This window comes from Triturus cristatus, chromosome 9 (genome assembly GCF_964204655.1).
Source record: "Triturus cristatus chromosome 9, aTriCri1.1, whole genome shotgun sequence".
Classification (NCBI taxonomy): domain Eukaryota; kingdom Metazoa; phylum Chordata; class Amphibia; order Caudata; family Salamandridae; genus Triturus; species Triturus cristatus.
In genome coordinates, this window is record NC_140592.1 from 607,483,256 (window position 1) to 607,498,144 (window position 14,889).

Below are 14,889 nucleotides of genomic sequence, written 5' to 3' on the forward strand. Positions count from 1 at the left end.
GTAAATAGGTGTGGGGGAGCTCCTGCTCCCCCCACACTGCCCCGGGGACCACCACCTCCCCGGGACACTAATTATTCAAAATCAGGGGTCTGTTACAGGGCTTTACAAATGGAGGAAGGGGGGCCACATGGTCCCCCCTGGAGCCCTTGATGGCCCTGGGGACTGCCACTCCCAAAGGTCAGCTCCTGCAATGTCCCGGGGTGCCCACCCCCGGGACATTGCTGTTTGCTATGGTAGGGCTGGAACATGGCTCTCTCCCTATCATTGCAAACTCTGCTTTGCTTCATTGAAGCAAAAGCAGGAAATCCTACTCTCGCTTCAACGAAGCAAAGCAGGGTTGCTTTTGAGCAAGAGGAGCTGCATGTCAGCAGCTCCCCGTGCTCAAAAGCAATGCTGGCTCCCACAGGAGGCGGGGAGCGGGCGGGACCATGGGGGCATTGGGGCTCCCCCAAGGGTCCCCATCGCAAAGGGCCGACCCCGGGAGATGGTGTCCCCGGGGCCAAAAGTGGCCAGGGAGGGGGGCCATGCGGCCCCCCTCCTCTGTAATTTAAAAAAAAGAACTGCTGGGTCCTGGGGGATGGGGGCCCCCTCCTCAAATAAAAATAATTTTAATAATGGCCAAACCCCGGGGATGGAGCCCAGGGAAGGGGGGCCATGTGGCCCCCCCTTCCCTATACATTTTTTATTTTTAAAGAAGCCATGCCCCGGGGGATGGGGTCCCCAGGGCCAAAATCGGCCTCGGGAGGGGGGCTGCACGGCCCCCTTGCTGTTTTTGATTTTATAAAAAAGGGGTCAGGCCCTGGGGGATGGGGTCCCCAGGGCCAAGAAAATAGTAAAAGAAGGGGGGCCGCACAGCCCCCCTTCTAAAAATAAAATAAAATAAAAAAGCTGGTATCACGCCAGAGGCCCCGCCCCTCCCTGCACCACTCCGCAAACGCACCCCCTGGTGCATTCTAAGTTGGGGGATTAAGTTCCCATGAATACTGAGGGTCCCTGGGGGCACCACATAGCTGGTTTGCAGAGAGGTGGTCCGAGGCCAAGCCCCTTTTTACATTACTCTGCAAACTCACCTCTTGGCACAATGCTGGTGGGGCGATGGGGTCCTCTTGTGTCCTGCGGACCTCAGAACACAAGTGGATTCATCCCCTAAGCGCTGGAGCCCTCGTTTAATATTTTATTTTTTTCTCAGCAGGATTTGTGCAAATTCTGCCGATTGTTTTAAAAGAAAATGCTTTTATTTTGCCCTGGGGGCCCTGTGGGACCCCCTGAGCAGGCCTAGGGGGTCAGGGTATTTCTACTCTGCCCACGTTTCTTGTTTTTCATCTTTTTTTCACCCTGTTTTTTGTGACTCGGTTACCGAGTCACAAGATGGCTGCCAACACTTCCTGGTATGGAATGTTGGCAGCCAATCAGAGTGAAGCTCGTGCCAGGGAGGGTTCATGAACCCTCCTTGGTGCTCAGATATCGATATTTTTCTTTTTTTAATTTCTCAGGTACTACTGAACGGATTTACACCATTTAAAACAAGCACTGGCATAGCCAATAGGTCTTGTCTTTGGGACTTTATAAGTGTTTAGTTTTCCAGCACAATATCCTTGGTGCAACAACATCAACTGTTGCATGCCTAAACACTTATAAGGTCCCAAAGGCGAGATCTATTGGCTATCAAAAAACGCTTTTACTATGGAAAATGCATCCTAACTCTAACTACATACTGGTGACCGCCAGTAGGTAAGGGCAGCAAATGTGCCTTGTTTTAGCTTCCAGATTTGATGCTCAACTGACAAGCTGGGCATGTTGTTCCTCTTAACATCCTGGCTCATACCTTGCTAGTAGAACAAAGGCTATAACCTGCTCTTGGGCTATTTGGTGCCGATGTGCCCAGCTAAAGGGTCCTAATTGGCTAGTGACTACAGGAAATTATGTTCACCTTTGGGACTACTGGCCTTTTGCTGTACTAGGTTCTGGGTTCACGGGCTTACTGTCCAGGAGTCCATACTTCCAGATCACACTCTCAGCTGGAAAATCCTGTTGTTATCCATTTTGGGGTCTGCCAATGTAGGGCATTCAACTTGCGCATGGCAGGAAAATTTCCAGGATTGTGTCCAGTTGTCAGTAACTACTGCAGCTCAAACAGTGACCCAGACTCCTGGTATTGCAATAACACTTCATCCTTCTCTCACTGTGAAGCATTGATGAAAGTTAATTTTACAGGTGATGTCCTTGACTTTACTTTGATGGGTTAAGTACTAACATGCAGAATGTCACTCTACCATCATATTTTTAAGCGGCCCTGGAGAATCAACAGTGAAGTGGCAAAAATGAAGCAAGATTTTTTTAAACTATGAAAGAGTTTGTGGCACTAATCATAGTGCTGAACGTAAATATTTGCTACTACTGCAATGTTTAGGTGGTTATGTTCAAGAAACTTTAGACACTCCCTAAGTTTACCAAAAAGTTGTAGAGGTAGCATTACTAGTCAAACTTAATTCTAGGACAAACAAAAACAAAGGAAAATAAATTAGACAAATGTAAGTGATTTTACAGGAACATGTTTTTGATGTAGAAGGAGTGGGTAAAAAGCTAATTGTGTATCCAGACATTAACATTCTTAAAAACACTTTTGATGAGACTTTTAAGGAGAAAGTGAAGTTACACAAAATGGATGTGTGTCCCGGTGAGTATGGTGGCATTCTCATTAAGATGATAGTTTATGAACAAAGGGGATAATCTGATTAGATGACCTCATCAAAGACTGTTAGGTGCTACGCCTCATCCCAATGCAAACACTAATGTTCAACTTTAAGAAGTTGAAGAGGATGTTGCAGGCCATGAAAAAGAATTCACAACTGTATTTTTACAATGAATTGGGATGTATTTCAGGTTACAAATATTGTATATGTTCGAAAAATTGGGCGAAACCTGTGGTGGACAAAGAAAGAAGAATACCTTTAAGCTGCACAAGAAAATGTATAGAATAATTGAAACCAACTGAATGATTTAGGTGTGGCTAAACCTGTGGAAGCCGCTGAGCAGTTTGCTCTTCTTAACGTGACAAAGAAGACCAGTGGTGAGATTGGACTATGTGTCGATCTTAAGGCACTCAATGAAAGGTTATAGTGGATCGGTTACTTTCCAAATGTTGATGAGATTGTAACAACTTTGGCTGGTACTAAACATTTTACTACTCTTGATTTAGCATCAGTCTATCACCAAGTTGAGTTAGATAATCGCCACAGGAACTGGCTGCATTAATCAAGCAATTTCTCAGAATGCCCTTTGGTATGTTTTCAACTGCCTCTATATTTCAAATTGTAATGTCATCTATTTTGAAGGGGGTTGCTGGTGTGCAATGATTTTTCGATGGTGTGTTTAAGCAAACAAAGAAGGACCATGATGCAAGAGTGCATGTGATTCTAGATAAACTGATGAAAGTTGGCCTCACCTAGAGAAAGGATAAATTAATTTTTGTATAAGAGAGGTGAACTACTTGGGACATCATATTTCTCAAATGGGGATTTGCACAAAAGAAACAATTAGTTGCTGCCATTGAAAAATAAAAGACCCATGCACGAAGGATGAACTTGTGTCTTTTCCAGGGATGGCTGAGTATTTCAATAAAAGCATCAAGGGATATGGCGACAAATCAATTCACTTAAGAAGTTTGGCAGGCAAAAATATAAACAGTGAAGGCAATAATGCATTTGCTGCACTGAACGAAGATCTCAAAGTGCCCTTAGTTTAAAAGTGTTTGACCCTGGAGATAATAGGTATATATTAACTGATGCCAGTGCAAACATTATAGGGGCAGCTATTGTTCGAAGAAGATATGGAAGTTAACATTTGATTTTATGTGTGTCTCGTTGTCTCAGAGATGCTGAGTTGAATTATTTGGTTATTGAGAAAGAAGCTATAGTGATTTATTGAGCTTTAGGCAAATTTTAAAACCTGGTGATGGGTACCACTTTTAAAGTGAGTTCTGATTACAAACCTCTGAGAGAGGTTTTTTAAAACAAGAAACTTGACTCTATCTCATCTACAACAAGAAAATGAGTAATTGCTCTTGAAGAGTTTTATTCTAAGTGGAGTATATTCCAGGGGTGAAGAACTTCTTAGCAGATTGTTTATCTATATAATGGATTCTGATGAAGCACAGATTTATCAAGATTAGCTTTTTAAATAATTTAGTGTTTTTGAGGTCGTTATGGGAGCAGTTGAGGAGGTTGTTTGAAAAGTTAGAATGAGCAAAGATTCAGTTTTGTCTTTGGTGGGAGCTTTTGTACTTTCACGAGATTTCACAAAATTAGATAAACCACAGTCCATAGTTAAAGAGGACTTATCTGTAGATAATGGGGTTTTATTAAGAGGCACAGGACTTATACCATCTCAAGGTTTGTGAGGTGTGTTGCTAATGTTTGTTCATGAAGGCCACATGGGCATAGCGAAAATAAAGAAGAGATTACTTTACATGTTTGGTGGCCAGGTATTGATATTGAAGTGGAGCATATGGTGGGAGATTGTATAGAATGTAATAGAAGTGACAAGGTCTTGTGGACTAGGCATATTCACATGGTTAGTAGGGAACGACCACAATTTCCTTGGAAAGAAGTTGCAATAGATACAGGGCCATTAGGGAAGAGGTGTGGCGCCGCGGCCAGGGCGTCTGACTCCGGAATCTGGGGATCACGGTTCGATCCCCGGCGCCGGGGGCAGATTAGCCCAGCACCATGTGACTCTGGGCAATAGCTTGCTTAATCTTCCTGACGGCCCCCAGCGCCTAGAGACCCTTACGGGTGATTGTTCGCACTTTACAAATGTGGATTATTTTTATTATTATTATTATTATTACTTGGAGAACATCGCACTCCATATCTTAGAGTCTTAAAGGACTTGCATTTTAGATGGATAGAGGTAGCATGTGCACACAATATTTCAACTGCAACTCTTATAAGGTTTTTAGTGGAGATATTTAAAAGGAAGAGTGTGGTATCCTAGGTTATAGAACCATCCTGTCATGTGGTTCTGTAGCCTAGGAGCTTGGCATTCTGAAGAACAGATCAACGGAAGATTTGGGTCTGCAGCAGTTGCTTTTGTCAGCACTTCTGTGGATGGGGTTTTGAATACCTTAATCTTCAATAAACATCTTTTAAGCTTCCTCTGCATTGATCTATCCTTTCTATACCGGCGACGATCTAACTAGGTGTCAATAAGCTTGGGCACTAATTCATCGTCGTGGATGAAAACGCCTTCCCTGCTTTCATCCTTAAACGGTGAGAGAGAGAGAGAGGAGAAGCTCATCTACTGGAGATTCGAAACCCCAAGACAGCGACTTTACACAGCAAGTACTTTATTTTATTGTTTAAACAGTACTGTGAGCGTTACCGTTACTCATGTGCTGTTCAACTCGTCATGTGCTGTCCTGCTCATGAAGACTCTCCTTGTGAAGGTTTGCTTCATGTCTGCCTCGAGCATGACTCTCAAGGCTCTTCGAATGACTTCAGCTATCTTTCTCCATCCGTCACTGGAACGCAGCGCTGCATAATTACACACATCAGCCATTTTGAAGTCTTGCTGTCTGTCTAGTTATCGGAACGCAGCATCCTCCATGCTGCGTTGGCACATTCAGTGGCAATTTATGTTTTAATCAGGGAATTCCTGCAACTCGGTGACACGCACACCTTTGATTTTCACGTGGCATTTGCTTGAAGGCTTGCTGTCTGTCTAGTCATTGGAACGCAGCGTCCTCCACTCTGCGTAGGCACCTTCAGCAGCCATTTATGTTTTAATCAGGGATCCCCTGCAACTTGGTGACATGCACACCTTTGATTTTTGTGTGTCATTTGCTTACTCCTTGCGGCCATGTTGGTTTGGGCATTTTGCTGGTAACTCGGTGACACGCACACCTTTATTAGTTACGTGTCACATTTGAATGACTTTCCACCGCAGTGACATGCACACCTTTCTACATTGCGTGCCACATTTTAAGATTGCTTCTCCTTTGCGTCCACATTTTAACATTGCTTCAATGGTGATACACTCACCTTTATCATCTCTACTTTCACCTTTGGAGAAAATAAGTGTGTCACTTAGTTTTCATTCTGGTTCATGTTATTTCTTTATTTTACATTTAAAATCAAATTGTTTTGTTATTTATTGGAATATTTATTTCATGAATATTTACAATGCAGAATGTTCCTACTCCATCATATTTTTAAACTCTACAGGTGATCCACCTATGAAATGGTCAAACTGGAAGAACGTTTTTGCTCACTATGCATAGGTAGGTGGTGTCAATTTAAGTGAATAAGAGAAAAACATCATTGCTATTACATTGTCTAGGTTCTGAGGGACAAGAAATCTATGAGCATCTTTCTGAATTGTTGGAAGATAGTGTTGCAGATTTAAATTTATGATATTGCTATAAAGAAACTTGATCTTCCCTACCTTCCAAAATTGAGCACAGTTCTTGAAGGGTATCATTTCGGTAAAAGGATGCAACATCAAGGTGAGAGCGTTGAACAATACATTACTGTTCTACGCAAATTAGCATCTACATGCAGTTTTGGAGCATCCATTGATGAATGTCTTAGGGATCAGTTCATGTTAGGGTGCAATATAGTAAAAGCAAAATAGACAATGTGGGAGTAAAATAAACTTTAGAATATTCAAAAGCATGTGTGGAAATGATGAAGAAAGATGCCTTACCCACAACTAGTGATACAAGTGTTAAAGTGGTAATGGAGAAGGATAAGGTCACACAAACCCAATCAAAGAAACGCCAAGTATGATGTAAAAAACAAGTCATCTAGCAAAACTTTTATTGGGAAATGCTTTTGTTGTGGTGATGCTGGTCATCTGGTCAACTTTAAGTTGTGTCCTGGCTGGAAAGCCATGTGTAAGAATTGTGGGAGAAAGGGACATGTTTCAAAATGTTGGAGGTGTACTACAAAAAACGTTAGGGAAATAGACTGTGATGACGACGACTCGGTAGAAGAAGTAATTTTTCTTGAAAACTGTGTAGAGAAACTTGATAGACCACTAGAAACGGTGTTAGTAAATGGCCAAAAGGTCCTGATGTTATTTGACTCTGGTGCAAAAATGAGTATGATAGCACTTACATTTTATGAAGGAAAACTCAAGTCTAGAGGTACACTCTTAAAGCCAGGTATAAAACTAAGGGGTTACGGTGGTGAGCCCATAAAATTGGCTGGTTATTTTTGGGGTTCCATAGAATTTAAGGATAGGATCATTTCAGGAAAAATCTATGTTTCTGTCAAAGAAGACTCTTTGATAAGTTGGGTTCACCAATGTGATCTTTTTATTTTTCTTGACCCTAATGCTAAACCTATGGTTTATTTAAGAGATAAACCTACTGTAAATTCTGTTCAAGTTGATTGTGATAATATACTGGTAAAGTTTTCATGAGTTTTTAAGAATTAATTGGGCTGTTTAAAGAACTATGTCCACGAGATCAGATTGAAAGAGAATGCTTGCCCGAAAGCTGCCAAGGTCAGAAATTGTCCCATGGCTATTAGAGGGAGCATGAAACTTGAGTTGGACAATCTAGTTGCCAATGGGATAATTGAAGAGGTAAAGGCTTCACAATGGGTCTCCCCAGTTGCAATGGCCCATAAGGCCAATGGTGAAGCTCGTCTGCGTATAGACTTGAGGGAGTTAGACAAAGCTGTTGTAGTTGATCACTACCCGTTACCCAACATTAGTGAAATGCTTAGCATGTTAAATGGGGCAAAGTATTTTTCATCCCTAGATCTCCGTTCCGCTTATCACCAAATTTAACTTACAGAGAAGTCCCAAGAATTAAATACTTTCACCACACCCTTTTGTACTTTGACATTTTTACGAATGCCATTTGGTCTCATATCAGCCACTTCAGTTTTTCAACAGGCCATGGAGGAAATATTGAAGTGTGTGGTAGGAGTGAAGATCTATCAACATGATATTCTGGTTTCAGGTTCTACTATTTTGGAGCATAATACAAGATTATGCGAAGTTTTAGACACGTTGTTATATTGTGGTCTTACTCTCAAATGGGGAAAAGGCAAGTTTGAGGTTCAAGAAATTGAACATTTAGGACATCTGGTTACAAGCTCTGGAATTCAGCCTAAAAAATTGTTAATTGACACCATAAGGAATTTGCGATTTCCTAAGACCAGGGATGAGTTAGTAACATTTTTGGGAATTGCTGAGTTCTTAAATAAATTAATTCCTAAGTTTACTGAAAGATCATAGGCCTTAAGATCTTTGTTGAAGAAAAACACTGAATTTCTCTGGTCCAACTTTTGTGAAGCAGAATTCATTGATATCAAATCAGGCTTGCAGAATGCATCTAACCTTGGAAGTTTTGGCATTGTTGATGATGTGATTGTGATGACAGACGCTAGTTCAAGAGGTTTGGAGGGAGTTTTGTTGCAAAGATCTATTGGTGAATAAAGGACAATTGCTTTTATCTGAAGTGGCCTGAGGGCTGCTAAAATTAATTATTCAGTAATTGAGAAATTGGTGTCAGCTGGCTTTTGGACTGTAAGAAAGCTGAGGAAGTTTCTTTGGTGGCGTAAACTTGAAATAAAGACAGACCATAAGCCTCTTAAGGAGGTCTTTACAAAAAAAGGTGTGGATCAGATTTCCAATTGTATACGCAGATGGGTCATGGCTGTTCAAGAGTATGGTTTTTAAATAAATTATGTTCCAGGCGCTAGTAACCTGCAGGCAGACTGTCTATCTAGACTGTATGTTGAGTCTGAGTGTGACGACTCATTGGAAGAGAGTTTTGCTGGTAAAGACTTTGATAAAGATTTAAATGTTTGTTTGGTTACTGAAGGCATTATACAAAAAACAAAATGGAAAAGCGTGTTAGAAAAGGATGTTTGTTTGCAGAGTGTAGTAAAAATGGTGTTGGAAGGTCAAGAATAAGTGTGGAGGAGAGTTACATGGATTCTGGTAAGTTCGTAATGAACTTTCTGTTATCGATGGTTTGCTTATGAGGGGAAGCAAACTTATTCCTCCTATGGATTTGAGACTTGTTTTGGTTGAAAAGGCTCATGCCAGTCATATGGCTATTTCTAAAACTAAAGCAAGCGTAAGGGAAAATTTCTGGTGGCCCTCAATGGATTTGATGATTGAGAGGGAAGTTAGAGAATGTTTGGATTGTGCAAGGAGTGATAAAGTGTTAAAGTGTAGAACGCAGCCGATAGTTGTTAGAGAAAGAGCCACTGGTCCTTCGGTTGACATTGTCATAGACATTCTCAGTCCAATTAAGGTCACTTCTCCTGACAGATATGCTATTGTTTGTTTAGACATGTTTTCTTGGTTGCCTGAAATCATAGTCGTGAGTTCCATTGAATCTAGTGACGTGATTACATTTTTAGAGGAGTTGTTTGAAAAAGAAGGGTTTTCTTCCAGTGTCCTTTCTGACAATGGGGTTTAGTTTACCTCTGGGGTGGTTGAAGAGTTTCTTAGAGAGAGAGGGATGAAGCATGAAAAAGCTTCACTTTATCATCCTAAGTCCAATGAGGTCATGGAACGTTTTATTAAGGTGTTGAAAGAGAGTTTGCAATTGTCTCTTGCAACTGAGTCCAGCTGGGTTGAAGGTTTGAGGAAGAAAGTGAGAGAATACAGGTTGAATCCCCATTCCATGACGGGTGTGTCACCTTTTTTTTGTTTAAAGGAAGCTTACCTTGTTGTGAGATCAGTCTGGTTGGCTCACTGAGAAGAGAGTAAAGGTTGATGATCAGGTTGGAGTGCCTTTAGGTTGAGAAGCCAAAGAATTTTTTTTTTAATCCAATGTATTGTATGACATGAGAAAAGCTGTTAAGGAAACGAGAGTTCAAGCAGGTGATTGGGTGAAGATAAAATCTCCAAGAAAGGGTGGTAGGTGTTCCAAATTCAGTTTGCCTTGTGTTAAGAGATTGTTGAAAAACACTGTGAAAACTGATGACAATAAGATTTGGAATTTAAACAGAATATCGAGATGTAATTCGGAGCTGGGATCAGTTCCTTTGTCTACAGAGGAAAAGATTTCTGGAGCAACAGGAGTCAGACCTCAACGTGAAAGAAGAAAACCAGGTAGTTTTCATGATTTTGTGTAAATGCTTTTAACATGTTATTTGACAGTGGTGTAGTAACCACATTCTCTTTCTGTATTTAACAGCTTTGCTTGTTATGTTTTAATCATCCTTTATTTTTGTTTTTTTGTTTTTGTTATATATAAGTGAGGAGGTGATGTGGTATCTAGGTTATAGAACCATCGTGTCATGTGGTTCTGTGGCCTAGGACCTCGACATTCTGACGAACAGATCAATGGAAGATTTGGGTCTGTAGCAGTTGCTTTTGTCAGCGCTTCTGTGGATGGGGTTTTGAATACCTTAATCCTCAATAAGCATATTTTAAGCTTCCTCCGCATCGATCTATCCTTTCTACAAAGAGCTATCCTAATTAAATTCTATCTGATAACGGTCCTCGATTCTGTTCTGATGACTTGGACATTTATTTTGAAGACTGGTATTCATCATAAAAGGAGTGCTGTCTAGCATACAGTTGGCCAGAGTGAACAAACTGGATTGGAGAATGCTATTGCAAGAACCAATCACAGCATACCCTATGCCTCCCCTTACTACGATTGGGAATATGCCATTTGAACTTTTCAAAGGGAGATCTGCCGATCAAAATTATTGACAGGTGGTGTGTGGAAAAATGAATCAAGTTCAATGGTGTTGGTGACTGGAGAGAAAGAGAGTTGAGACTTCAGTCTAAGTCTAAGAAGAAATATTTTGCTGTCCGAAAATGTGTAAATAAAAAAAGAAGATATGTGTTTTTGATTGGGTGAAAGGGAGGGCACTTGTTGAGTGCTGACAATAGTCGAAGTATTCTAAGGAAAGAAATGTTGTGAAGTTGTATAATGATGCCATCAAAACAGATGATGGTCAGATCTGAAATAAGAATCTCGTACTCTTTTCTCATCCACACAGTAGGAGGAATAGAGCCTGTGAAAAGAAAATTAACAAACAAACAATTTTTCAGGATACACTAAAAGTGGTGAACAATGTGTTCTTAGCAGTAGAAGTGATAGGGTACGTAAAACACCAATGCATTTGACAGAATATGTAAGTATTTGACAATTTCTGTTATTATTTACTGTGTTTTCCTTGTAGCGTATATGTTGGTATCACTAGCTCACATTTGTTGATTGTATCTGTGTCATTATACATTTGTTAAGCATGGATAAGTGTGAGATGACAGTGTTCTATAAAGAACTTACTGCCTGCGTGCTAAGTGAATGGTGATATTCAAACTGAGAACCACAATACTATGAGTTAGAGATGGCTGATGTGTAAATAAATGCAGCTTCTGGGTTATTACTTAGGTTGTTTGTTTATCCTTATTAGCAACTTCTTCATATACAGCAACCTTCCATGAAGCATCAGGAAAGGTGTTTTCTCTTTTGTAGAACGTGATGTGGTCCCATACACACACAACATGTGTTTAACCTCATCTCTACAATTCAACCCACCATGAGCAGCAAATTGCACACATTCTCTCTGCACTGTGTTGAATAACCCCACTGAACCATTCACACATGGACGATACAGAGCTGTCTTATAATACTTCACTTCTTGCTATCGCAGGTAACTCTCAAATTCCTCTAAGGACCGTTATCAGTGACAATTTCTTCAGAATAACTCTCTCTCCTCAAAATATCTTCACAAAAAAACACACAATTAATAATTTGATCTCAGTCACAAACCTCACTTCAGGACAATTGGAGTAATAGTCAATATGCACTATTGCATACTTCGCCTTCATACCTCTAACAGAAAAGGAACCACACATATTCCTGGCCACCTTTTGCCAAGCAAGATCAGGCAGCTTCAAAGGTATTATCTGTGCTTGTTACCTACATGTAACGTTTCTCTACACATGATATGCGATTTCTCACATTCCTCTGGACCTGCCAATCCATACCTGGTCACCCAAGTCAGCCTGAGCCTATCTCTTAATAACGGACATATCCCCATAACCCATGAACTACAAGGCATCCATCCCTTCTTGTTACAATTCCAACCATATTGAACTATTCTGACCATACTGCCTTATAATCATTTGAACCCACACCATTAGCTACATTCTTGAACCATCCACAATCAAGTATCCTCTGACTTTTAGGAACACCTTATCTTTAAATGTAGCAAACACACATTTTTCTTCTGTCATAGCCCCCAAACATCTTAGATTTCTTTTCACCACTAATCAGTCATCATATTCTGCACAATCATCTGTCCCTACTGGCAAATAAGATAGCCAATCAGTATTTACATTTTTAATTCCAGATACATAACCCACCTCAAATGAGTATGCTAGTAATTTGTACAGCAATTTGGCAATTTAAAGAGTCGTTTTGCTATTGCATTTCATAGAAAATAAGTCAACGAAGTATTTGTGATTCGTTCTGTCATAAAGGTATTCCCCATACAAAAGTTTGTAAATATTGGATACCCCAACAATAGACAAACACCTTGTTTTTGATTGTTGAATACGTTTCTTCTGCGCCCTTCAAGATCCTTAAGGTAAAAGCTACAATTCATTCATGCCCAACTTTTTACTGCATTAGGATATTCACCATACCATCCACACTTGCATCAGTGTCTACAATCATCTGGTCACAAGTGTCAAATGGTTTTAACTCAACTCCACTGTCTATGCTCCCTTTAATATCCAGAAATGCCCTTTGACACTAATTAGATCACATGTACCCTTCTTTCTTCAACCGTGCCCTTAACAGCTGAGTTTGCTCTGAAAAATGGTTAAGGAATTTGGCATATTATACCACCAATCCAAGAAAGGAACACAATTGCTCTATAACCCTTGGATTGGGAGCTTTTTCAATCAACTTTAGCAGTGGGGGGGGTTGGGTTTGATTTCATAACACGTCACAGTGTGTTTAAGGTAATCCACTTCACTCACTGCAAACCTCCATTGATCAATCCCAACAGACAATCCTGTCCCTTCTATTTTTAACATCTCTCTCAACGCCATCATGATCAACCTTAATAATTCCCCACACCAGCATGTCATCATGGAAAGATTTCCCTTTCTGCAACTTGCCCAGCAATGTGTGCTTCAGGTATTGGAAAATAGCTGATGCAGATATCACCCTCAAAGTAGTAAATGATGTTAAATATGTAGAAGTAGGGTGCAACACGACCTGGTGTTATACGCTACATAAGTCCAATATTGAAAAATACTTTGCATCCTTCACTCTGGCAAATATTTGGCAAGGGAAGCCAATCCCCCATATGTTTTTATTTAAATCCCTCAGATCTATACACATGCATATCCTTCCTTCACTCTTCAGTGCTTTCACTATGGGACTAAGTCAGTCTGATGCCTTTATTGGTTCAATAAATCTACCTTTACATGATTTGTCCAACTCTTACCTCAATGGTTCTCTTTATATTAAAGAAGTGTCTCTTACTCTGAACTGTTGGCACGGTCTTCTGTTTTAATGCAAAACTGTGACTAAATATCTTACAACAGCCTAACTCATTTCTGATCAACTTAGGAAAATAATTTTCAATTTTTCTCCTTCACCTTTACCATTATCAGAAATTGCTGTGGACGGTTGGGATCTAACAACTCCAAGTGCATGTTGTTCACTCCAACACAACAAGGATTTTCCTTTAGCAACCACATACACCCTTGCTTTCATTTTTCTGCACTGGCAAGACAATGTATCATCTATATAACCAACTATAGGTAGCTTCAATGCATTTTCCTCATGGCTCATACTGGGATAGGTTTTAGTAGGGGGGCGGATAGTTTTTAGGTTGGGGTCAGTTTTTAGGGTTAAACCACATGGTGAGGTAAGTGGGACTGGAACTTGATCTTGGGTTGGAGGGGTAGTTTTAATGGTGGGTATAGGTTTTAGGATTCAGGAGGGGATTGATTTTGTTTTTAGGTGGGTGATACTTTTTAGGGCTGTTGGTGAGTGAATAAGGCACAGTTTACAGGGCAGGGAGCAGGGTTGGGGTAGTTCTGGAATGTAGGCGTGGTTTTCAAGTATCAGGGTAGGGGGCTGGGCTAGTTTTGGGGTGTGGGCTTAATTTTTAGGGCTCAGAGTAGGGGGAAGGGACATTTTACAGGGCAGGGCGCAGGGATGGGGTAGTTTAGGGATGTATGGGGCTAGTTTTTAGGGTTCATGGCTGGTGGGGGTTGGGTTGTGGTTCTAAATGGAGGTAGGGGACAGTTTTAGGTTTCAGGGCGGGTGGGGGTCTCGGTCAGGGTACTTCACGGAAGTAGGGAACAGTTTTTTAGGGCTCAGGGCGGGGGGCTAGGGTCGGGATAGTTTTTGGGGCGTGGGGTTCATTTTTAGGGCTCAGGACAGGCGAGAGAAGTGGCAGTTTACACAGCAGGGAGCATGGTCAGAGTAGTTTAGAGATGTCGGGGATAGCTTTTAGGGCTCAGGGTAGGGGGGCTGGGGTTGGGGTCGGTTTTGTGGCGTGGGCCGAATTGCCAGGGCTCAGGGCAGAGGTAGAAGGGATAGTTTACAGGGCAGAGTCAGTGTAGTTTAGGGATGTTGGGGATGGTTTAGGGCTCACTGCGGGGGGACTGGGGTCAGGGTAGTTTTGGAGTGTGGGTTTAATTATTAAGGGACTGGGTAGGGGGAAGAGGGACAGTTTACAGGACAGGGAGCAGGGGTATGATCTTTAGCCCACATGCCCCTTTACCCATCATGTCTTTATCACAAGATTGCATGGTAAAGGCATGCGTGGTAAAGGCATGAGTGCTAATGATGCGGTCATGGTCGAGACCTCATAGTACAGTCATGTGTTGTTAAGGCATGCTTTGTTCCATCATACAAACTTTCAAAAACTA